Genomic DNA, 23,275 nt, shown 5'->3' with positions numbered 1-23,275 from the left:
ATTCAGGGACCCCCCCCCCATTTCAGAAAGGGCTCTCTTGCTCAGCAGTTGTTAAAATAAAAAAGATCTGCTGAACACTTTCTGTCCCCTTTTAAATTTGACTACCTCCTAAATACATGTTTTCTGCAGTTATCTCCATACTTTCTTTAAACTTAAGGTCAATGCATGTGTAAATCTCATGTGCTTCTAGACCTGTACTATCCAGTGGAACTATAATACAAGCCACATTAAAATTTACTAGAAAATGAAAAATTTTTAGTAGTCACATTAAAACTGTAAAAGGAATAGGTAACTTTAATTTTATGTTATTTAACCCGATATATTAAAGTATTATAATTTGGACATGTAATCAGTATAAAAATTATTATTGTGTTATTTAACTTTTTGGGGGAGCAAGTTTTAAAAATCCACGTATGTATTTTATACTTGCAGCATGTTTCAGTTTGGACTAGCCACATTTCAGGTGGTTAGTAGCCATATGTGACTCGCAGCTGCTTTATTGGTTAGCAGGGATCTATACTTAAACTTTCCTTTTGTCTTGAAAAAGCGCTGCACTGTACTGGCAATTATTTTCCCAACCAAGTGGCTGAGAAAAGAGGCATGAGTCTGTGCCTCACGTCTTTGCCAGTAATTAACACGTATCTAGAGAGATTTTCTTTGTTAGAAAAACCAGTTGTGGGATAAAATATCCTAAAACATGAATTAAAATGTAACAGGTGTCAACCTACCTAAACAGTTGGTTGACTTGTTGATAGCTAGTGATAAAAATTGCTTTGTCTTATGGCAAGACTTAGCAGTCCTAACAAGACTCAGCATTTAGCACACTCCCTGGATGCGCTATCTTGCGCGGAAGCTGGGGAACTCTGTTTCACGCTCCTGAAGTCTAGTGCAAAGCTGTGACCATTGTTTGTGATTGACCATGCCCCCCACTACTTTTCAAGATCATCAAGTTTAAAAGGTGAAAGATGTTTGATCCTTAGGATGCCAGCTCATCTGCTTTATATTTCATCCTGTGCCCTGGTTTTTCCAGGATCCTTCCGTTACCTTCTTTGAGAAAAATGGTTCTCGAGTGTTAAAGATCATTTTTGAATCTTCAATGTAGATGGGTATGGCTGATTGACAGTGTTTCTCAAACTTCAATGTGGATGTGAATCACCTGGGGGTCTTGTTAACAGATTTTGATGCTGTAGGTCTGAGGTGGGGCCTGAGATTTTGCATTTCTCAAAAGTGTTCTGGCGATGCTGATTTTGCTGGTCCACAGACCACACTTGGAGCAGCAAGGATTTTGTGCTATGGTCACAAAAATGCCAATCTTTGATAAGTTTTTATTAGCCTGCAACAAAAAGAGAAAAATAATAATGTAGTGAGTGAGGCTTTCCACTACACTAAAAGTATTCTTGTTTTATCCACTTTTTAAAATTCAGAAATAATTTTCCTGCCTTCTTGTTACCATGGTGATTGTAAATGATAGTTCTTATTTTTTTAAAAAAATGATCTTTCATGACAAAATCAAAAAGCTGACAACCCTATTTATGTCTCCAAGTTAATAGAATATTTCCACTGATCCACAAACTTCTGAAGTCAGATGCCACCCCACCATCTAAACTATTAGTTTATTAATTTTCTTTCATAGTACTTAGAATGTTTTGTATTGACATAATTACTTGGGTTTTTTAAAAAAAATACATTTATTTATTTAATTAATTATTTTATTTTTGACTGCGTTGGGTCTTCATTGCTGCACGCGGGCTTTCTCTAGCTGTGGCGAGCGGGGGCTACTCTTTGTTGCGGTGTGCGGGCTTCTCATCGTGGTGGCTTTTCTTGTTGCGGAGCATGGACTCTAGGCATGTGGGCTTCAGCAGTTGTGGCACACGGGCTCAGTAGTTGTGTCTCATGGGCTCTAGAACACAGGCTTAGTAGTTGTGGTGCACGGGCTTAGTTGCTCCGCGGCATGTGGGATCTTCCTGGACCAGGGCTCGAACCCGTGTCCCCTGCATTGGCAGGTGGATTCTTAACCACTGCGCCACCAGGGAAGCCCTTGGATGTTGTTTAATGTCACTTTCTCCACTATGCTCTAAGCTCTGTTTTTTTCACCACTTTGTCCCTAGTGCCTCTCACTGGGTCTGGTGCCTGTTAGTCCCCAGCCGGTACTTTTCGAACAGCTTTATTCAGTGGGTCTCAGTGGGGGGGCACTGCTTTCACAAGTAGTGTTTTGGAAATTGGTGGGAACTGACTTCAGTTGTCCAAAAGAATGGAGTGCGCTATTGGTGTTTGGTGGGTGGAGGACCAGAGGTGCTAGACATTCTGTAGTATACAGAACAATACCAAACAAGTGAAAGCTTATCCTGTGCATCCTGCAAAATCTTAGAATAGCCCAGTCAGAGCTTCTGTTGGTGAAATATCTGTCTATAATTATCTGAGCCAAAAACCTAACCCCATTTAACATACAAAAATTTTTTTTGACCCAGTTTTAATATATCCTGAAATTTTCAGAAATATAACTGCTGAATACTTCAAAAGTTGTACTTTGATTTATTGGTAACTTTTCAAAGACATGTCCACCATTTTGGCAAATCCCTTCACCTGTAGCAGTGCTGCTTGTGGTATTTGAATTGTACCAGTACACATTGTGGGCAATATATGATTATGAATACACCCCCCCCCCAACACACACACTTTGCCTTTATTTTAAAATATTCCAATAAAAAGTGTTGAACAGTCCGGTGAATGAATTTTACTCTTTTTAAATTCAAATTTACTCATTAAAGATAGTTGCAAGCATCTTACATCATTAAATCATTTAGTGTAGTCATGCCTATTTGTATCTTAAAATAAGTATACACATAATTTACACATATGAAAGATGGTAAAAACTACTCCTGTTTATTTGCCTTTATACTACAGTTTTCTCTCTTTCTCTGTGTGTACTGTGTCTATGGCTTCCAAAGGTTGCTATCAAAATGTGGCTGTGGTCTGGTAGGGTCAAAAATCCCTGTTCTTATGGGAACATCATGGAATCAAGGATTCTTACATTCTGGCTTTGGCTTATTTCTCCAAGCTGCTCATTTAACATCTCTGAATTCACTAGATGCTGTGCATCATACAAGTTGTGGTAAATGATTTGTGAATGACTGAACATGTGATAAAGTGCCCTAGCTTACTTGGTGACTTCTTGCCTGGAGCTCCTCAGAAAGGCAGAGTGCCTACCTGAGACCCACTGTTTTGCTTCCCTTGTGGTTTTAGTTTGGGAAGACAGACCACCTTGGAGAAAGGGATTAGCAAAATGCTGAGGTGTGAAGGGGTGGAGAGTGCTGGTAGTGGTGGTAGGGGGGTAGTTTTATGAATTAAAGTTCAAGCATGTCAAGTGAGTAAAAGTAGAATACGTTTTAACTTTCCAGGAAGAATTTAAGATTCTTAGACCAGGGTCCACTGTTGTAAGAATTTTTGACAGTTATACATTTGTCTACTCCAGAGTGATTAACAAGGGAATCCATGAAGACTCATGGTCTGGGGAGGCTTGTGTGTCTTGCTCTGTGGTTGGGTTGCGTGGGCCACTGGGCACAAAGGCCAAAGTTGGTGGGGGAGGAGTACACAGCATACACTTGGTGCCAGGAAGGGCTCCTGGGACTGAGTTGGAGAAAGATGGCAGCAGGTTCCGCAGCAGAAAACCCCTTTAAGCACAGATAATTCGAGTAGGCTTAGATCTGGCTAGAATGTTGCTCATTAATTGGAACTAGAAAGATATAGGAGGCTCAAGGATGATTGGCACTGGAAAAATTTTACTGAAGGTGAATCCACTTACAATGAAGAACAACATTTCATGATTACTATGCACATAAGGCTTGATTGGGATTTGGTCTTTTAGAAAGTTAACTGATAATCATAAGATTAAGTTCATTCTAGTTTTTGTTTGCAACTAATTAGAAAAAATGTGCGAATAATTAGGAAAAAAAGAAATGAATTAAGTTTTTTGGGAATAATCATTTCTGAAATTGTATAACACATATGCTATCTTTTGTTTACGTATAATCATAAAGAGGGTCCTGTTTATTTATTTATATTTTTCCAGGGGATTAAAAAATCTGATAATGGGAATTCCCTGGCAGTCCACTGGTTAGGACTCCGAGCTTCCACTGGCAGGGCCCCGGGTTCAATCCCTGGTCGGGGAACGAAGATCCTGCAAGCCGCGTGGTGTGGCCAAAAAAAAAAAAAAAAGTTGATAGTCATTTCATTCCCTTTTAAAGCATCTGTAAACGTGTAGATTTAAAAATCTTTGATAATTATAAAGAGGATCTCGAGATCCTTATTTTCTGTGGTCTTGTGTGTGACAAGCAGTTTTCCAAAGTTACTTTAATTAATCTCATGAAAGATTGTCTATTTGGCAAGATTTGTAGTTGATTTGTTTGAAGTTTTGTGTCGCTGCAGGAAAGGTGGATGGGGAGGAATATGACCCTGGAACTGATTTTATGAGTCATCCGTTCCCCAGAGGATAGTTCTGCATTATGATGACCTGAGTTTGGGGATGAATATTTGGATCACACATCCCCTTATAATCCTCACATTCTTTGTGTATTTCATGTTGCCAGTTAGGTGATATAATCAAGGGCTGAAGTGTGTTTATCTTGCGTATGTTTATCATAGAGTATTATGCAAGGAGAGTTACTAATAAATACTTTTTGAATGGAATTGTTTTGAATATCATGAATTTATATTCTTCTTTGACTTCATATTTGCAGTTTCTCTCAGTTGCCCAAGGTTGCCATGATAAAATTCAGCCTAACATCTTTTTTGTGTTACACTTTATAAGGTAACATTTTCATCTAAAATTTGGATCATGACTGTTAAATGTTTGCCTCAAAGAGAACAGTTTGTTCTTTGAAATTAATAATAATTAAAAAATAAAAACCCACACACTGGATAGCATCTGTGTAGGGATCTTTCCCCTCAATATTATAAGCAATTATGAATCATGACCAACGAGAGGCCTTGTAATTTATGAATATTCTGAAAACAATTAGGCATATTCTCCTGCTGCAAAGATAACACCAGAGTTAATGGAAGCGCCATATGCCTGGGGGAGATGTCATCAAGACAAACATGTAGTTTGTCAAAGTGACGTTTAGACGAGTGTAAGCAATATTAATCCACTCATAAGCTCTTGTCAAACTTAAGCCTGATTTTAAAAGTAGCTATTTTAGGCTTATTATATGTTGCTGTCTAGTGTAGCAACTGATTTGAAGCCATCAAACTTTAGAGTAAAAGAAGATTACATAAAATTAATCAGCATTTGGATCTTTTCTTACCAACTGCTTAACATAAACTTTCTTGATTATTTGAATTATCTTGACTGCTTTGACCCATCGTATTTTATTAAGAAATACTGGAGAAAGTAAGCTGCGTTCTCCACCTAAGGTACCACTTCTGTCCTGTGTAGAAAGAGGTGTTACCAAAGAGAGACTTTGTGTGATATAGTAAGTATTTATTATGCATAATCATCCGAAGGAGCACAAGACCCTCTGATGCAGCTGTCTCCCAACTGGGTAACATGTACACTTACGAAAAGACTTTCCAAGAGGTATGTAGGCCTGGATAAAACTATCCAGGGACTCTCTTTCCAGATCCTTAACTTCTGATGTATTATTTCGGGAAACTCCTCTCCCTGAAAACACATCCAAGGTCTGGGCATGATGCAGAATCTTCTTTCTCACCTTTTCTTCTACTATAGCCTTCTGTTTTACAAAAAACACTCTCCTCCATCTCTAATCTTACTATTGGCATATTGATCTAAGATTTTCAAAGCCCTGATAATCAAACAAAGGACCAGTTCATAGTTTTGATGTCAGGTGAATCTTAATGCCTCTTAATTTTCCCCAATCCCATTCACCTTATTAAGCGATGCATTACCAATGAAATTTATTCCTTACACTTAATAAGTATTTATCATGGTAAATATTATGCTTACTGTGTCCTATTAATAATTATACAATAATTATAAGTAATTATAATAAAAACACAAAAAATATAAAAATAATTATAACTGAGTCCAGAAGAAAGACATTAAAGCTTAGAGTTTTGTGGTCACGGGAGATCAAAGGCATTTAAAATTTTAAAGTATGTATGAAACTCTTTGTTGCAGAGAATTACAATAGAGAATTAATAAATAAGACTTTCAAGCATAAATATGTTAGTATGAAATTCTGAGGGAAAAGAGGAATGAAATATCGTTTCAAAGAGCAAAGGGTATGATGTAAAATTTCCTAGTCCTTATTCATGTATGTTTTATATGGATTATGGTGGGAATGAAATCTCCATGATATTTAGGCAGCCCGCAGAATGGGAGAAAGTTTTTGCACATCATATGTCTGATAAGGGGTGGGTATCCAGAAAATATAAAGAACTATTACAACTCAATGATAAAAAGACAAATAATCATATTAAAAATTGTCAAAGGATCTGAGTAGACATTTCTCCAAAGAAGATATACAAATGATCAATAAACATATAAAAAGATGCTCAACATCATTAGCTATCAGAATTGCAAGTAAAAATCGCAGTGAGAGTCCACCTTACACCTACTATGATGACTAGAATAAAAACTACAGATAATTACAAGTGTTGGCGAAGACGTGTGATTCAGCTGCTTTTGAAAACAGTCTGTAGTTCCTCAAATTGTTAAACATAAAGTTATGGTATGGTCCAGTAATTCCACTCCTCAGTATATACACAAAAGAAATGAAAACATGTCCACACACAAACATCTATACAAATGTTCACAGCAGCATTGTTCATAATAACTAAGAAATGAGAACAATCCAAATGTCCGTCAACTGATAGGATAAATAAAAAGTGATGTACAATGGGATTTTTTTGTTAATAAAAAGAAGTGAAGTACTGATAGATGCTAAAACATGAATGAGCTTTGATAACATTAGGCTAAAAGAAAGAAGCCAGTCACAAAGGACTACATATTTTATGTTTCCACTTATACAAAATTTCCAAAATAGGTAAACCTGTAGATACAGGAAGTAGATTAATGGTTGCCTAGGGCTGGGTAGGAGAGTGATGGGAGGATTGGGGGCTGACAGCTAGGGAGTGTGGGGTTTCTTTTTGAGGCAATGAAAATGTTCTAAAATTTATTATGTTGATGTTTGCACAACTTTGTGAATGTATTTGGAGTTGTATATTTTAAATTAGTAATTTGTATGGCATATGAATTATAACTCAATAGAGCTGCTTAAACAATAATGTAATAGTTCTATTTTTAAAATGTCAATGGTTGCAGTATGCCAGAAATGACATACTTCGTATCCTTTACATAAATTTGTGGTGAACTGTTCCAGATGTAACCTTAGACACTGAAAAGAAAAAGCCCCATATTTCTGCAATCTTAAATTATCAGTTTTTTTGTTGCATAATATTTCATTGAGTTGATGAAGGATACTTTGCTCATTCTCCTCCTATGTAAGGATTTTCTCATATTTTGATATTTTAAATAATGAAAATTTCTGTACGAGTTTTTTTTTTTTTTCCCTATTGGCTGTTTTCCTTGGATAAAATTCTAGCTGACTCTCAGGAATTAATAGATTGCTGAGACTTTAAATAAGTAGTGCCATGTTATTTTTCTGAAGGGTTGAACAATTTTTAACATTTAAAATAAAATTTTACTGTTTTGTTAAGTACAGTGTCCCCTACCATAGTCAAAGTTGCTTTAAATGGTATTTCTTTGACTAAATAAATTGTTTTTAAACTTGGGTTTGTTTCCTGCAGTTACCTCATTAATGATGGGCATTTTTATTTTTGAAATTATTAAAAAAAATAAATTTATTCTCTAGTTGCAGGGGCTACTCTTCATTGCAGTGCATGGGCTCTCATTGTGGTGGCTTCTCCTGCTGTGGAGCATGGGCTCTATGCACACAGGCTTCAGTAGTTGTGGCCCACGGGCTCAGTAGTTGTGGCCCATGGGCTTAGTTGCTCTGCGGCATGTGGTATCTTCCCAGACCAGGGATTGAACCTGTGTCCCCTGCATTGACAGGCAGATTCTTAACCACTGCGCCACCAGAGAGGTCCCTAAAATTATTTCTATTTATTTATTTACTTGGCCACACGGCGCAGCATGTGGGATCTTAGTTCCCCACCAGGGATTGAACCCTGTATTGGAAGCGTAGATCCTTTACCACTGGATTGCCTGGGAAGTCCCAGATGGACATTTTTATTTATTCAATGAACATTTACTGAATAGCCACTCTCTGTCAGGCCTTGTGCCAGATACTAGAGGTACAAGATGAGAAAGACTTATTTAGCCCATGCACTCAAAAAAATTCCACATCTCATGAGGAGATAATTAATTACAGTAGGTAAAATGCGTGCTTCAATTAAAGTATAAAAAGGTGTTTGAGGAGGAACCTGGGGGATGTGGCCAGTATAGGAGCGAGGTTATATATATGTGCAGCTTGAAAGATGGACCAGTCTTTGCCTGGAGGAAGGATGAGGGGCAAAGGGAGGGCATCCTAAGGAGAGTGTGAATTATAGACACAGCCATCAAACACTGTGGTGCCGACAAGGAGTTCCCAGAGGTTCCCTCTGGCTGAAGAGTTGTTGGCTCCTTGGTGTTTCCTATTTGTTCATTAGTACATGCAGTTGTTTTTGTTTTTAATATGCTTCCATTCTTTGTATTCCTTTCAAATGTTAGTATTAGTTATTGTCACGCTTAAGACAAACATTTTATTTTAGCCTGTTTTTTGACTTTTAATTTTAGTTACTTTTCATTTTTACATTCTCATCACATAGGATTATGATTACTTGTTTCGATGGGCACCATATGGAAGTTTCTTAATTCATAAAATTATGGATTTGGCTGATCCAGCAGCTACAACAGCAGCAAAATCTTGTATCTGAAAGTGGTTTCCCCACTAGGTGATGAGAGGAGTTGTAAAATGTATGTGGAGCCCATGTTTCCCACACCCAGCTCTTTCCATGTCTGATCCCTTTATGATAAACAGCCTGATATTCTTCTTTTTTTAAAAAACTATTTTAATTTTATTGGTGTATAGTTGATTTAATGTACAACTGAATCACTTTGCTGTACAGCCTGGTATTCTTCTGATGGTTGAGTCAGGAAGCCAGGGGATACTTTCTCTCTCTCTCTTTTTTCTTCTGTCTTCTCAAGGTTGAGTGGCTTCATTTATTTGACCCAGAGAGTCAAACCAACAGCCTTACTCTGTATGGGTCTGTGGCAACAGTAAAGGGACAAACTTGTTCACGCCTCAACAGCCTGAGAGTTTTATTCTTTCAGCAATGTAGTAGATACTAAGGAGTGAAAGAATAGAAATCAAATGGAAGGGGAATTGCTATGGATTGAATTGTGTCCTCCCTAAATTCCTAAATTGAAGCCTTACCTCCAGTGTGACTGTATTTGTAGATGGAGCCTTTATGGAAGTAATTAAGGTTAAATGAGGGCATAAGGGTAGGCCTTGATCTTGTAGGATTGGTGTCCTTATAGAGACACCAGAAAGCTTGTTCTCTCTACCATGTGAGGACACAATGAGAAGGTACAAGCCAGGAAGGGAGCCCTCACCAGAAACTGAACCCTGCCTGATCTTGGTCTTGGACTTTCCAGCCTCCAGAACTCTGAGACAATAAATTTCTGTTGTTTAGGCCACCCAGTCTTGGTATTTTCTTATGGCAGTCCAAGCAGTCTAAAACAGGAATGATGATAATAGTCAAAACAATTATTGATTGATTAATATATTTTAGTTTTTGATTTCCTTACAGCAAAGTATGAGTTAAGTCGTATCTTTATTTCCATTTTACAGGTGGGGAATCTGATGACTAAATAACTTGTCTCAGGTCTCAATGCTGGGAAGGGAATCTGTGGATCCCTGTTGAGCTTATGTCCAATTTGAGGAAACAGCTCTATAATTCATTTATATATGTTAAGGGGAAAAAAGACCCAACAATAACCACACATAGATTACAAAGTGTTTCCTGTTCAAATCTTGGGAAACTTACCTCCTCTGCTTGATGGATGCACATTTAATGTTCAGATTTCTGAGAAATTCTTCAGTGAGGAAACTGGTTTTAACCTTACTCTCATGTCTCTTAGATCACTTCATAGGGGCACCCCCAGTGATTCAATGTGGAGGAACATTCTATGGGCGCCCCTTTGGGCAGTGCAGCCCAGAGTGGTCATCAGATTCCTGCAGTGGTCACCAAAGGCCTGTTTAATTTCTAATGTACCTAAATGATGATCATGGACACATTACAACTTACTGAATTTAAACATATAATGAGACTAAAAGTTCATGTTACTTTGAAAAATTCAGTTGAATTTAGCTTTTATTTTTGCATAAAGATTAGGCAAAACTCACAAGGTACATAGTTATGAACTTTCGAGATCCTAATTCTAAGAAAAGAAAGTAGATACCTTTATAAAAATGAGCTCCTTTGATTTTAGTGAGCACCCGCATGGGCTAGGCATTTTGTAGGAAAGGATGAGGGTCCCGATCTTATGGAATTTACATTGTACAGAGATGTGGTGATTAGGGGTTACATGTGTCCTTTTTAACATGTTTATATACATATTGACAAATTATTATAGTTGGAAGGTTCTCTACTTATTACGACTTTGGGCACTTGGCCTCTTCTGGATAAATAAGTCTTCAGTTCAGGTATTAGTGTTTTGATTACAGAAACTAACTTTGGGCCTATGCTTGGTTGACAGTTTATCATCTACAACTAAAACTTATTTCTAATTATTAAAAGAATGATTTTTCTTTAAACCTTAAAATGATTAAAAATCTCCAGAGAGACTGGTTAAAACTGGTTCTACACCTTTCCCCCCTCTTTTTCTGTAACTCAGAAGGAGTTTTTAAAATTCTAGACATTTGTCAGGTTTGAATTGAAAAAGAATCTGAACATCTGGGTGAAGGCCTTGGTAAAGTTGTTTTTGGGAGGGTTCAGTCTAGTCTCATGATAGCATTGCTTAAATAAGTTTTTAGGAAACTCTGGGTATTTTCCTCTTTTTTAAATAGGTCATAACATAGGTCATATTTGATAACATTTAAATGAATGTTTTTAGACAGTTACAATTTATTTGTCACGAGATGAACAAAAGTGCCTCACCTGTTAGCAAATACAAGCCCATTCTAAGACACGAAGGTCTCATCTTTAACATATTGGCCCAAAGAGAAAAAGAATGTTCTTTTTGAATGCAGTTTCCCTTCTGTGTCACACACCCTGAGAATAATTAACTGCCACTTACTAGACTTCTTTTACGCAGATCACTGATCTGGGAAGTGCTCGCTTAGTCTCAGGAAGGGTTTGGTCAATGGAGAAGAAAATCACGGCTGACATTTATGGGCAGAGGCAGTCGGCGGGGGGGCAGCCAGCTTTTTAACAGCAGTTGTGTGCTCTGGATGACCCCCACCAGTCAGTAAAATGAATGCTGACTACTTTTTATTTCTTTAACCTTGCCATTCTTTGCCTAAACATTCAAAGAAAGGCAATTTTATCATATTTCATGATTTACAAAGCTTAGGGCAGGAAGATGTTCATCTCATGGATCCCTCCAGTCATTGAGTTAGTGGTTTGCATTATGATGGCTAGAGAGCTCTCATTCCCCAATTAGTGAGAGGCACACTGACAGTGCGAAGGACCTTTCTTCTCCGAGATGATTTTTAACGGTTGAATGTGCATGTGAGTGTCTTAAGCCCAAAGCCAGACCCTGGCTACTTTGATGGACTGCATTTTAAATTACTTGGAAAGTAGCTATAACTTAACCCTGTATTTTTTTCGTTTGTTCTTTTTCTCTGCATTAAACTTCCCCCTGCCACTTTAAAAAAATTAAAAATAGAGTGTACTCATGCAGAACAAATGAGCATACAGCAAAGAGGTTTCCTTCTCCCAAGTCCCTAGTACCCCTTCCTAGTGGCATATATGAACAGCATTTTAAAAACTCCTTGCAGAAGTTTTATACTAAGACGTATCTTATTTTTCTTTCTAACGATATATCTTGAGAATGTTTCATATCAGCCCATATATAGATACAACTCATTCTGTTCATAGGTTGCATGCTATTCATTGCATAGTTGCACTAAAATTTATTTACCCATTTTTAAAATTGGTGACCATTTACGTCATTTATAGGATTTTGTCCTTACACACAGAATAGATAATTTCAACTGAAAGTGCCGAGTCACTCAGGCTAAGGGGAATTAAAATTTTAATATTGCCCAAATTCTCTTTCAAAGAGCTTGCACTGATTCACCCCCCACCCCCCATGTCTGTTTCTCTACCCTTTGCCCTGATGTCTTTTCTGAAACTTGTAGATTTTTCCAATCTGGAACATGTAAATTAATGCTTTACTAGTTCTCTTACATTTGCATTACTTTAATTATTAGTTAGTCTGAGCATCTTTTCTTTTTAAGTTTATAAGCCATTTTAATTCTTTTTTTTTTTTTTCCTGTGAACTCCAGGCTACTTTCAATACTTAGTTATACCTGATGAGAATTACTGCACAGTTTTGGGGGGCACACCCAGAGACTTGTGTCTTAGAACCTTCTTAGTGTGATTAGAAACCTTGCCGGTCATCTAGTCCCACCTTCCAGTTGGTATAGGAAGTACTTTATAACCTTTGATCATCTGCTTGAATGCTTCCAGTATTAAAGGGGCTTAAAACCTCATGGTCATCTAATTCCTCTGTTGGCTTAGTTGACAGAAAATTCAAGATATGTTAAAAGACTAGTGTAGAGGGTGGGAGCAGCTGGACTTTTTAAATAAACCACATTAATGAAACTAGAAGATGCTTTCAGGCCCAATCAGGGGACCAGGAGCAATGCATGTGAAACGAATCTTGTCCACTTGACTAAGGAATGAGAGAATATGACTAAGGAGAGCTCTTCTTTTAAAAATTTTTATTTATTTATTATTATTATTATTATTTGGTTGCGTTGGGTCTTCGTTGCTGCGTGCAGGCTTTCTCTAGTTTCAACAAGCAAGGGCTACCCTTCATTGTGGTGCCCGGCCTTCTCACTGCGGTGGCTTCTCTTGTTGCGGAGCATGGGCTATAGGCACGTGGGCTTCAGTAGTTGCAGCACACGAGCTCAGTAGTTGTGGCTCGTGGGCTCTATACTGCAGGCTCACTAGTTGTGGCACACAAGCTTAGTTGCTCCGTGGAATGTGGGATCTTCCTGGACCAGGGGTCGAAACTGTGTCCCTTGCATTGGCAGGCGGATCCTTTTGTTTTTTAAATTTTATTTATTTTTTGGCCGCATTGGGTGTTCATTGCTGTATGTGGGCTTTCTCTAGTTGTGGCGAGTGGGGACTACTCTTCGTTGCAGTGCACAGGCTTCTTATTGCGGTGGCTTGTCTTGTTGTGGAGCACGGGCTCTAGGCACGTGGGCTTCAGTAGTTGCAGCATGTGGGCTCAGTAGTTGAGGCTTGTGAGCTCAGCAGTTATGGCTCGTGAGCTCAATAGTTGTGGCGCATGGGCTTAGTTGCTCTGTGGCATGTGGGATCTTCCCAGACCAGGGCTTGAACCCGTGTCCCCTGCACTGGCAGGTGGATTCTTAACCACTGCACCACCAGGGAAGTCCCAAGGAGGGCTCTTTGAGAGTATGTTAGTCATCTATTGCTCCATAATAGGTTGCCTCTGATCTTAATGCCTTCAAACAACAATAAACATCTGTTATCTCACAGAGTTTCTGGGGGTCAGGAATTTGCAATCAACCTAGCTGGATGGTGCTGGCTCTGGGTGTTTCAGAGGTTGCAGTCAAGCTGTTGGAACTGTAGTCATCTGAAGGCTTGATTGGGCCTGGAGGGTGTGCTTGTACCATGGTTGTTGGCAGAAAGCCTCAGTTCCTTGCCACTTAAATAAATGTCTCTGTAGAGCTACAGAGAAGGGTCTCACATTCTGGTGGCTGGCTTCTTCCAGAGTCAGTAATCAGAGAGAAAGCAAGATGGCAGCTACAGCTTTCCGGCGGAAACCACACGTGGTTGTTTCTGTAATATCCTGTGGTTACACAGGTCAGCCCTATTTAGTATGGCAGGGGCCTCCACAAGTCTGAGCTCTAGGAGACTGGGGTCACTGGAAGCTTTCTCGGAGAGTGACTACTCACCTCCTGGGCCCCAAAGATTCACACCTCTCTAACCTGCAAAGCAAATACACTCGTTCCTCTCAGCGCCCCCAAATCTTATCCCAATACAGAGGCCAACTCTTTGTGTAGGAGAATTAGGAGACATGCATTTAAACAGATTTTGGAAATGCTAGGAGTCTATGAAGAATTTTCCTGTGTTGGAAGAAATTGTTGTATTTGGCCAGTGTTCTCAATTATAAATCTTTCTTTATGCTCTATCCTATGAAATTTCTGTCCCAAATAGATAGGAAATATTTACAGTCCGGACAGAGGAAAGGACTTTTAGTGAAGTATTTCAACTTATTGTTAGTCAGAAAAGCTTCATGACATTCACTGGTTCTCAAGGTTAGGTTCCTGGAAAACCAATATTGGAGAGTTTTCAGTCGAGGAACTTGAAACCTAATAGGGAAAATGTGGATATCAAACTGCGCCGGCTGTTTATTTGTGGTTTCAGCTTCAAGCCCACCATTTTCTGCCTTTTCTTGTGAGGCTGGGGCTGGAGCTCTGCGAAATCCATCTCCCAGATTCCCTTGCCAGCTAGATTCCTGTTGGTTTCTGGCAGTAGGAGGCACTGGCAGAAGACTGAAATGTAGGAGCAAGGGGGAGAAAGGGCTTTGCTGTTTTCAGCTCCTGTCAGCGTTTCTCCTGTGGTCGCTACAGCTCTAGTCTGTAGTTTATTTAAGAATTTTTGGCATCAAGTCTGCCATGGCGCCAACCAAGGTCCAAGTATCAGTTATACTGTGTGTGTCCTGTTCTCCCCACCCTGCTTTGAGACCTGTTATCAGTCCCTCCTTTGAGCGCCCAGGTCCTGGTAACCCCACATCTTCCCTTTTGTTTCTTCAGCCCTAAGGTTGTGGCTGCTTCTTGCAGTGACTAATATCATGGTTATCTCTGTGTCCCCTTTTTACTTTTTTAGTCTTTCAATACCCATGTAATTTCTTCTATTAACTCTCTGACCTCTAAAATACCTAATGTTTCGGCATTCTCACCGACTGAAACAGTCACTCGGGTTGCTAGATATGTCCTCCCTCACAGTTGTTGTGATCTGTTTGTAGTTATTTTCTTGCTTGCAAGGTCAGAGCTGGAGGCTGCTGTTTTTCTTCATCTGGTTCTTTGTCCAGATGTTTAGTGTTTTTCTGGTTTTTAGTGCTTATAGCTGTTGACTTCATTTTATGGATCTGCACGCATGGGCAGGCCTCTGGGATCCTACTTCCTTGTTTCCATAGTGGTCTTAGAGATGGGGATTATCAGGGATGCCTGAGTAGTTTTGTTTGATCTATTTAACCCCAGTACTTTTCTCTTTCCCTCCCAATACAAAGGTGTATCCACTGAATAGCCTTGGCTCTAACAGGTCTTGCCTGAGCACCAGCTGTTTGAGCCTTTTCTGCACACTTCTTAGTGGCCTCCATCCTCGCAGACGCTGCCCACCAGTGGGCACCTGTGGGACCCGCACTTATCTTCCCTCATCTTCCTTAATTTTTCCCAAGACTGTTACTCCTGCTCTGCCGTCTGCTTTGTTTTCTGCTTCTATTCCCAATTCCAGGTCCCTTTTTTTCTTATTATCCCCGATTGGAATGATGCCAAGTTTGTGTATATTAAAATTTGAAGCACATGCTGAAAAGGTATATCCACTTATGAATCAAGTGAGCACTTTATAGACCAGAGGAGACAGAAAGTGATTTCATTAGTGATACTTCTGTTCTGCAGGTTAATAAATTAATTAAGCCTTTCTACTTTTATTGGAGGGGTTATGTGTTTCTTTAGTAAATATTTATTTTGTTGCCCTGTTTACACAGCACTATATCAGGTAGGTGCATTGGGGGGTAGCAAAGGAGTAAAATGACCCAGCTCTTGCCTGTTTCTTTTTTTTAATAATTAATTTATTTTTATTATTTATTTATTTATTTTTGGCTGCGTTGGGTCTTCGTTGCTGTGCATGGGCTTCCTCTAGTTGCACTGAGCGGGGGCTACTCTTTGTTGTGGTGCATGGGCTTCTCATTGCGGTGGCTTCTCTTGTTGTGGAGCACGGGCTGTGGGCTTCAGTAGTTGTGGCACGTGGGCTCAGTAGTTGTGGCTCGCAGGCTCGAGAACACAGGCTCAGTAGTTGTGGCGCACGGGCCCAGCTGCTCCGTGGCACATGGATCTTCCCGGACCAGAGCCCGAACCCACGTCCCCTGCATTCTTAACCACTGGACCACCAGGGAAGTCCCTTTTGCCTGTCTTGAAAGACTATGCTGTGTACCCGGGGAGATAGAACACATACATTAAACAGCTAAGGGACCAAAATAAGTGGAAGATGATGTGCTGGAAACTGTACTTAAGTGTGTGTTGTGGGACGTGTAGTAACGGTGCTTCCTGTACACAGCCACTAAGCACTCTTTATTGTCTCATTTAATCCTTATAACCCTCAAGCAGTTCCTCTAGTGAGTCCTGTTTTGCAAGTGGTGAATCTGAGTCTTAGAGGTTAAATCACTTGCCCACAGATACTCATCTACAAAGTGACAGAAGTTAGGATTTGAACCCTAGATTGGTCTGAGTCTAAAGACTATAATAGGTAGAAGCGGAGGTTGGGAGCACTTGGGTCATGCTCCTGTGCATGTGTGTTTTGAGATGTGCTGGGTATCTTCTGTTTACTCCCCTAGATTCTGGGTCCATCCTTTCCATCCTGCTCTGTGCCCTGGGTGGCTGACCTGGATTACACTAGTGAACACCCTTGCCTTTCTGCTTCCAGACAGATTCGAACAGTGGGAAGAAATCAGGAGATCTGAGAGCAGGTCGAGAGTGATATTGGGTGTTTATTCCTTCAGCTCTTCTCTACTGGGTCCCAGCCTGTTGGCGCCATACTTCTCTTTCCCTCCGCTGCTTCCTGCCTCCCTCCCCTCTTTGTCTTTCTCTCTCTCTTTCTCTGAATTCCAGGAATCACTCTCACTCCTTGACCCTTCCCTACCCACAGGGTGGGTAACGTAGTGCTAACCCTGCCCTGACTTTAAAAGTTGTCTCTTGATCAAACTCGATTTGAATGTATTATACCCAGTTTGAGTGTGTGTGTGTGATATGTTTCCTGTTGAGACTGGTATGGGCAAATATTTGCAAAGCATCCCTTCCTTTCTTCCTGGTTTCCTGCTTCTGTCTTTTCTCAGTATGTTCAGCATTGAGGATAAGAAATAGCTTTGCAAGTAAGTTCATCTGTACCATTTTTCTAGATTCCACATATAAGCGATACTATACAATATTTGTTTTTCTCTTTCTGACTACCTCACTGTGTATGACAGTCTCCAGGTCCATCCACATCTCTGCAAATGGCATAATTTCGTTCCTTTTAATGGCTAATATTCCACTGTATATATGTACCACATCTTCTCTATCCATTCCTCTGTTGATGGACATTTAGGTTGCTTCCATGTCCTGGCTATTGTAAATAGTGCTGCAATGAACATTGGGGTACAAAAGCAGAAATAGAGACACAGATGTAGAGAACAAACATATGGATAACAAGGGGGAAGGGGGGTGGGATGAATTGGGAGATTGGGATTGACATATATACACTACTATGTATAAAATAGATAGCTAATGAGAACCTACTGTATAGCACAGGGAACTCTTCTCAGTTCTCTGTGGTGACCTAAATTGGAAGGAAATCCAAAAAAAGAGGGGATATATGTACACGTATAGCTGATTCACTTTGCTGTACTGGAGAAACTAACACAACATTGTGAAGCAACTATACGCCAATAAAAATTAAAAAAAAAAAAAAAGAAATAGCTAAGACACGGCCCCTGCCCTCAGGGAACTTATAGTGTAGGTTAAAATTTAATTAATAATAATGGAAAAGAAACTTGTAATGGATTTGAGAAGCTGAGTGACCGAAGAGACAATCTAGCACATAAAATGAGTTGTTTTACTGAAGGTGAAATGTCACCAGCAATTCACAAACTGGTTGCTTATTCTTTCTACCTGTATGTTAGCTTTGTCCCTTGCCCAGAATTTTGAAAAACTCATCTTTATTAAGTTTACTAGAAGAACATCAAGGAGGGGACAAAATCTTTTTCAAAAAGTAACTGGAAGTGTGGTTTTTAGAACTCACCATATTCACTAAAAAGCTAAGTTCACCATAAGAGTTGTCAATCAAATAAAATTATCTACTTGTGTACCTGGATTTAAGATGCATATGAAGTTTGGGAAAGTCTATCACGTTTTTGTTTTTGTTTTTTTAAAGTAATAGACTGTTTTTTTGAGCAATGTTAAGTTTATAGAAAATAGTTTTTATATCCCCTCTCTCTCCAATTTCCCCTTTTGCTAATAACATCTTGCATTCGTGTGGTACATTTATTACAACTGATGAGCCAATATTAACTCATTAACTAAAGTCCATAGTTTACATTAGTCCATTAGTTTACACTGTGTTGTACAGTTTTATGGGTTTTGACAAATGTATAATGACATGTATCCACTGTTACAGCATCATAAAGAATAGTTTCACTGCCCTAAATATCCTCTGTGCTCCACCTATTCATTCCTTCTCCTCTTCCCCTGAACCCCTGGCAACCACTGATCTTTTTACTGTCTCCATACTTTTGCTTTTTCCAGAATGTCACGCAGTTGGAATCATACAGCATGTAGCCTTTCTAGATGGGTTTCTTTCACTAAGCCATATGCACTTAAGGTTCCTCCATGTCTTTGTGTGGCTTGACAACTCATTTATTTTTATCGCTGAATGATATTCCATTGTCTGGATGTACCACAGTTTGTTTAACCATTTACCTATTGAAAGACATCTTGGTTGCTTCCAAATTTTGGCAACTATGAATAAAGCTGTTGTAAACATTTGTGTGTAGGTTTTTGTGTGGACCTAAGTTTTGAACTGGTGTCCCAGGATTTAAGATATAAGTGGAGTTTGGGAAGGTCTATCAGGTGTTTTTATTTATTTTTTTTAACAGCCAGGAGAAATTCCATTATTCCTCTGCTAACGTTCAGTTTTTACCCTGTTATAATGGTTTGGCTGATTAAACAAGCACTAAGGCAAAGACATAACATCAAAAGATAACACAGGAAAAGGAAGTATACTACCTGTTCTCAGATGTAAAGTCCAGGCAGTAATCCTGAAAATGGGTTTCTTTGAACTAGTCAGAGCCAAGGGCAGACACTGGCTTCTTTGCCAGACACACTGAGTCTTAATTAATCACTTAATTAATCACATGCTTACGTATGACCTGAGAATTAGAGGGGAAATACAAACTGAATATCTGACATAATAAATCAAGTATAAAATACTTACCTGTTTTATAATTTTATAAGCGCAATTTACCCGATGACTTTTATTTCTAATTGAGGAAAGTAGACACATTACAAATGCGTATCTGATGTATGAACACATCTTTGGGATGTTAATGTGGCTCTCCCTTGCTTTTGAGTAAGCAAAGAGCCATTCTTTCCAGACTTCCTGTGGCCACCAATAATTCTGCCAAAGGGTCTGACGTCCTGGGAATTTGCCAGCCTTTCTTCAGAGACTCTGACTCATTCTGAAACACCCTTCAGAGCTTCTAGTGGTCTGTTTAAATCTTCTAGTTTAGGGTATTTGAATGCTGAGGCAGAACATACAAATACCCATCTCGAATCACCTAACTCTGAGTGGTGTAACTTCATAAAAATCACTTGAGCTTTGTGTGTTTTTGAGAGTACCAAGCCTCTTTCTGCTGCTGCCGGGTATATTATAAAGGTGGATTGGCCCATGTTTTTAAAGCACTTAAACTTCCCCAGGGGAAAGTGCCTTGCAACTTCCAGGCATAATTACTGGGTGTATTCCAGCTGGAATAAGGCAAGCAAAGTGCAGTCACTTTAAAGCCAAATGCTCAACCCTTTTCTTCTGAGGACTCCATTTAGTTCCTTCATAGGGGTAATATATTTTGAATGTGAGAGCATTTGAGTTGCAGTGGGAGAGATTTTAATTATTATTGAACATTTCGTCAAAAATTTGGACTCATTATCATTTTGGTATCTGAACGTAAAGGCATCATACACAGTGCCCAGAATCTTCCATAATCTAAAGTGGACAGGTGTTTTTCCTTCCTGTTTCTGAAGAGTACTAGTAGACTAAGCTTCTTGATCTGGTTTTGCCTGTTTAGGGGAACCATTCCAGTCTGCAGATTCTCCATGTAGTTCAAAGCATCTGGTGTGATAATAAAAGTGAGAAACATTGAGGAATGACTTTTTAATTTCTTTCAATTATTAATAAAAAAATCATAAGATTTTTATGTCTGTAAATCGTATCTATTTTTTGTTTCATAGAAAATGACTGGGAATTTACTAGTCTTTCTTCAGAGATTTTGGCTCATGCCCTTAGAGTTTCTAGTGGTCTGTTTAAAGCTTCTGGTTCAGGGTATGTGGGTGCTGAGCCAGAGCATATAAATTCCCATCTTGAATCACCAAAGTCTGAATGGTATAATGTCAGGGAAATCACTTCAACTTTTTTGTGTTGTCAAGAGTACCAAGCCTCTCTGCTGCCTGGGGATATTATAAAGGTTGATGAGCCCATGTTTTTAAAGCATTTTTAAATACTGTTGTTGTATTTAAAAATATGACACAGCATCTCTTGGAGATTTAAGCCTCCTTATGTTGACATCAACTGATAGAATGAATTGGAAATAGTTGCCGAGAAATAGGTATTTAAAATATTTTCTAAAAAATGTAATTTATGTATGAGAAATTGGTGTCACAAACATTTAGTTGATTTCAGAGATCGCTGTTGCTCATTTACTTTATTCCTTCTCCTTTTCACTTTGTAATAGTAGTAGACTGTCATACTTTCACACTTGGAAAGTGCTTATTTAACAGCCCAGACCATTCAACTGTGATAAAGACTTTGGTTGCAGTTTGATTTATCATTATTTCTTCTAGTTTGAAATATATTTTGCAAATATTTTCTGTGAACATTCCTTAACTTAATTTTCCCTCCATCTTATAATTGTCTTGAGAGAACTTTTTGTAGTTGATGCTTACAGTGTTTTAGGCTAAATGTGAAAGTTTAAAGCTGGATGTAAAGTTTGTTTGTTTGTTTATTTATTTTTAGGTTTAACGTGTGTTCATTGGAGTGTCTTCAGGTCTCTAGTGCAGTGATGATAATCATATTCTAGATCTACAGAAATTCATCTTTTGATATTTTTATGGATCTGTGCTGTTACTGTACTTACTAGACTTTTGTGACTATTAAGCACGTGAAAAGTGGCTCCTGGAACTGAGGAACTGAATTTTTTATTTCAATTAATTTAGATTTAAATAACCACATGTGGCTAGTGGCTGTCGGACAGCACAGCTCAAGTGAGTCATTTGGTTGCTAAAGGCTCCTCTCTAATTTATCTTAACGTCGTGGCATACTTAACAACAACAACAAAAATAAAAATTTATTGAGCATCTGTTTACTTTGTGCTGGAGATGTCACTGGGTATTTACTTTTCACAACTTATAACAACCGTGTGAGCTCCTGTTTTACTGTGACGAAAGCAAGGCCCAGGGAGCATAAGTATTGGCAGAAGTCATAGAGCTAGTGCACCAGGCATGCTCTTTCTATTTTGTCACAGGATCTAATTTTGGTTCAAACTGTAGCATCAGTTATTTTGTAGAAGTCTCTCAATTTGGGTTTGTATGCTGTTTTCTTATGATTGGATTGAAGTTTTGTAATATTTTCATCACCCTAAAATGAAACCCTGTACCTATTAGCAGAAACTGCCCATCTTCCTCTCCCTCTAGCCCCTCGCAACCAGGGATCTACTTTCTATCTCTATAGATATCCCTATTCTAGAGAGTTCACATAAATGGAATCATACAATATATGGTCTTTGTGACTGGCTTCTTTCATTTAACATGTTTTGAAGGTTCATCCTGTTGAAGTATGTCAGCACCAGTACTTAGTTCCTTTTTATGGTCGAATAATATTCCATTATATGGATATGATGTCTTTTGTTTATTCATTCATCAGTTGGTAGAGAATTCGGTTGTTACCACTTTTTAGTTATGAATAATGCTGCTATAAGCGTTCACGTACAAGTTTTTGTGGGGACATATGGTTTCATTTTGCTTGGGTGTATACCTAAGAGTGGAATTGCCGGGTCATATGGTAACTGTGTTTAGCATTTCTGAGGTAGGGGTGGTTCCTTTTTGATAAATGTGTTTGATTCTTTATTGTTTCTTGTGGTTTCTATCCACTAGTGAATTAGGGTTACAGTGGACTTAGATTCAAGACAACAATAATAGTGTATCTCGTATTCTCCTTTAGTGTCAGGTAAAACATTTATAAAAATAATTAATACTTATTTTCAGATTTCTGCACATACATTTGAGATTTTTAAAAATGCATGACAGTCTTCCTTCTTATGTCTTTTTTAACATTTGAAAATATATATGTGTGTGTGTATATATATATATATATATATATATGTATGTTGGTATTTATATAAGTGTGGTCCTAATGTAATATGGACAACTGGAGTCTACAGATTGTTGGTAGAACACCAGTTGAAATAAGATTCTGCACTTTTGAGTATTAACGATAGCTGGGGATAATCTCTGTTAGTTTATGGCATTTCCTAGGCATTATTATGTTCAGACCCTAAAGGGTTGGACTGCATGCCTCCCTGCTGATCTGTCGGCAAGAAACAGCAGAATTGTAAAGCAACATAGCTTTTTCTGGTTCAGTAAATAGACATTTCTTGCTGGGATGACAGAAGTCTGAAACTACTCTTTAAAAATACACGTAGTTTAAAAAAAAAAATACACGTAGTTTAACTCTGTGAATGTTGCCAGAAGTAATCTTATTAAAATAAGGTTATGAAGTACTCTGGCCTGCAAGAATATTGCCCTGCATTACAGTACAGTTGGTTAAAAAAAAAAGTCCTGTGATAAGAATCTTCACACTTGTGATATTGCTTCGATTTCCCCTGTTTCATCCAAATATTTTCTACTATATATTTTGGTATGCTAGGTGTTAAGGAGACCATAAAAGTGTATATGTTGTTGTTGTTCTTTTTTTTTTTTTTGGCTGCACCTTGTGGCATGTGGGATTTTAGTTCCCCGACCAGGGATCGGACCTGTGCCACCTGCAGTGGAAGCTCGCAGTCTTTACAACTGGACCGCCAGGGAAGTCCCTGTAT

The 23,275-nt window shown here is 38.7% G+C and overlaps 1 protein-coding gene across 7 annotated transcripts in view; it reads left to right on the top strand.

Annotated features, from left to right (window-relative positions):
• CDK14 (cyclin dependent kinase 14) overlaps window positions 1-23,275 on the top strand; it is a 716,891-nt gene that overhangs the window by 163,654 nt on the left and 529,962 nt on the right. The window lies entirely within an intron of this gene.

This window comes from Pseudorca crassidens, chromosome 8 (genome assembly GCF_039906515.1).
Source record: "Pseudorca crassidens isolate mPseCra1 chromosome 8, mPseCra1.hap1, whole genome shotgun sequence".
Classification (NCBI taxonomy): domain Eukaryota; kingdom Metazoa; phylum Chordata; class Mammalia; order Artiodactyla; family Delphinidae; genus Pseudorca; species Pseudorca crassidens.
Note: the sequence above shows the minus strand (reverse complement) of the source record. Positions and strands in the feature narration are given on the sequence as shown.